This window comes from Eulemur rufifrons, chromosome 17, assembly GCF_041146395.1.
Source record: "Eulemur rufifrons isolate Redbay chromosome 17, OSU_ERuf_1, whole genome shotgun sequence".
Lineage (NCBI taxonomy): Eukaryota > Metazoa > Chordata > Mammalia > Primates > Lemuridae > Eulemur > Eulemur rufifrons.
In genome coordinates, this window is record NC_090999.1 from 45,494,379 (window position 1) to 45,497,651 (window position 3,273).

The window sequence follows — 3,273 nt, forward strand, 5'->3', positions numbered from 1 at the left end:
TAGGCTGACGCCACGGCACTCACTCTAGCCCGGGCAACAGAGTGAGACTCTGTCTCAAAAAAAAAAAAAAAAAAAATTTTCTGTGATCAAGAGAAAAAATCCCATTGTCTTGTCAGTCACTGCAAACCTTACTAAAGAATGAGAGAGCCTCTTCTTAAAACCAAGCACATTAAATCCAAGAGACAGAAACAGAGGTGCTAATAAGCTGCATGAGGAAAATCCCACAGTTGTGGCACAGAACTACTGGAAGTGGTGTGCAGAGAGGATGTAGGCAGAAATATGATAAGAAGAGAGACAATGCCATCAAAGCAAATCAGAGGGCCAGGGGTGGTAGCTCACACCTGTAATCCTCATACCTTGGGAGACTGAGATGACCGTCTCTACAAAAAATGGAAAAAATTAGCCGGGTGTGGTGGCACATGCCTACAGCCCAGCTACTTGGGAGGCTGAGGCAGGAGGATCCCTTAAGCCCAGGAGTTTGAGGTTGCAGTGAGCTATAATGATGCCACTGCACTCTAGCCCTTGTGACAGAGGGGGAGACCCTGTCCCCAAAGGAAAAAAAAAGCAAATCAGAGAAGCTCGGGCCCCAGGTGCAGCAGTGGGCAGGGATGAGACAGGAAGCAGAAAAGAACACAAGGAGGGTAAGTTGGAAGTTTATGTAAGAGCGGTTGATCTGCCTCCTCCTCCCCACACTCAGAACTCCCTTAGCCAGGAAACTACCTCAGGCAGCAGGAGACTCAAGGTTTACTCTCCAGAGAAATTAAAAAGAGAAACTCAGAACAGGAGGACACAAAACTCTGTGCATACTGACCTTTGCCCAGCCTTGCCATGGGGACACGCACATCTCCTCACAGCCTGCCTCCTCCCACAGAACTGGTTTCTAGCCTCAGCGCCTTGGGTAAGAGATGTTGTTGCTGCCGTTGCCGCTGCTACCCCTTAGCTGGGCTGTGGAGGTCAAAAGGCCCCAGGGCGTCTTCCTCACCAACCATCACTTCTATTATACAAGTCCAAGCCTTTCACTTGCTTGGACAGTTCGGCCACCATCCCTTTGGATCAGGTCAACAGTGACTTCTGTGACTGCAAGAATGGCTCAGCCGAGCCAGGCACGGCTACGTGTCCTAACGGCAGCTTCCCCGGCACCAACACTGGCTACGAGGCCCTGCATATCCCGTCCAGCTGGGTCAAGGACGGCATTTGTGACTGCTGCGATGAAACAGACGAATACAAGAGCGGCATCATCAGTGAGAACATCTGAAAAGGTAAGGAGAGAGTCTCTGCAGCAGATGACAGAGGTCACCTCGCGAGGTTCTGCCTGAAGAAGATCCTTATTGAGGAATGGAAGAAGGCACGGGAGAAGAAGGAAAAAACGCTCCCTGAGCTCCAGGCTGGAAAGAAGTCTCTGGAAGACCAGGTGGAGATCCTGCGGACAGTGAAGGAGGAGGCCGAGAAGCCAGAGAAGGAGGCCAAAGAACCGCACCAGAAGATGTAGGGAGAGGAGCTGACAGTTTCCAAGGCCCAGCAGGAGCAGGAGCTGGTGGCGATGCTGGACGACATGGATGGCGCGGTGTCAGGGGTTGAGCTGCAGACCCACCTAGAGCTGAACACGGATGGGGACAGGGCGCTCTCCGAAGCGGAAGCCCAGGCCCTCCTTGGGGAGACACGCAGATGGACGCGTCTGGGCTGTCATCAAGGACAAGTCCCAGGCACTGCCCGCCGACCTGCCAGCACCTCTGCCCCTGATTTGACGGAGTCCAGGGCTGAGCAGCCGCCAGTGCCCTCACCGCCCACGGAGGAGAAGTGGGGGGGAAGGGGAAGACGACAGAGAGGAGGAGGAGGAAGATGATTCTGAGGTGCAGGGGAAGCAGCCCACGGAGGCCCCCCAGCGCCCTCCAGCGGGCCAGCCCCACAGAGGAGGAGAAGCCGCCCTGGGCCCAGCAGGCTCAGGCCTCCATTGACGCTGCCCAGGAGGCCCGCAACAGGTTCGAGGAGGCTGAGCGGTCCTTGAAGGACACGGAGGAATCCGTCAGGAACCTAGAGTAGATTTCCTCTGACTTTGGCCCCAGTGTGGAGTTCGCCTACCTGTACAGCCAGTGCTATGAGCTCACCACCAATGAATACGCCTGCTGGCTCTGCCCCTTCAAGCTTGTCTCACAGAAACCCAACTCAGTGGCTCCCCCACCAACCCCGGCACCTGCGGCTCATGGGCCGGCCCCAACCACGACAAGTTCAGCGCCATGAAATACAGACAGGGCACGGGCTGCCAGTGCGGCCCTAATCGCTCCCCCACTGTGCGCCCCCAGTGCGGGTAGGAGCCCATGGTGACCAGCACCACGGAGCCCAGTCACTGCGAGTACCTCATAAAGCTGATGACACCAGCCACCTCCCTGGAGCCACTACCCGAAGCACCCGCCTGCAGCAACCACGACGAATTCTAGCTGGCCAGGCATAGAAAACCTCGAGAAGGCATGAAACCAGCCCTCAGCAGTGACGCCCAACAGCCCCTCTGTCTGTGGACCGTAGGCCTGCCTCTGGATCTCCTTGCCCTCCCCCATGGGGGAAGGATCCATGTGGGCTTCGTGCCCTGCCCTCAGGGCCCAGGCGGGGCTGAGCCACGTTCCCAGGCCCCAGTGGCCTCCAAAGATGGGATAAAGGAGCTTGCCCTCCCTGGGCCCCCTACCCTGCTGGCCACACCCCCCTCCCACCCCTGCCCCCTGCCCGCCCCTTCCCATCTTGGTGGGGACAAGTGAGTGACTTGATCTGTGACCTCAAACCAATAAATGTGATTCCCCCCACCCAGCAAAAAAAAAAAAAGAAAAAAACCTCTGTATAATGCAGGTCAAAGCTCAGGGTTGAATGCACAGAAACTAATTGAAAGTATACAGAGAAAATGGTTCAACTTCAAATCTTTCTTCTGGACTCCTTAGAACACCTGCAACCAAGTCGCTATCCCCATACCAAGTCAGGAGATCAGAAGAATCTTCTCTGAAATATCTGTGAAAAGAATTCCTCTTCCTGATATGAGATCTCCTATCAAACTGGTCTCTTGGCCCAATGATCCAAAAGTGAGCCTATCATTCCACAAGCTTTACCCAAGCCTGTATGGCTTCCAATATGCTTTTTAGTGCCTCATGGTATATGAACAAGCAAGCTAGGATCACCAGATCTCTGAGAAAGCACCTAAAATGAAAAGGAAGCACTAAAATAAATGAAACAAAAAGCAACTCAGAAAAAAAAAAAAAAAAAAAAACAAAGTCATGCACAGGGGGGAACACT

The 3,273-nt window shown here is 54.1% G+C and overlaps 1 pseudogene; it reads left to right on the plus strand.

Moving 5' to 3' along the window:
- Positions 1-905: 905 nt before the first annotated feature.
- Positions 906-2,435, plus strand: LOC138398027 (glucosidase 2 subunit beta pseudogene; annotated as a pseudogene).
- Positions 2,436-3,273: the final 838 nt, after the last annotated feature.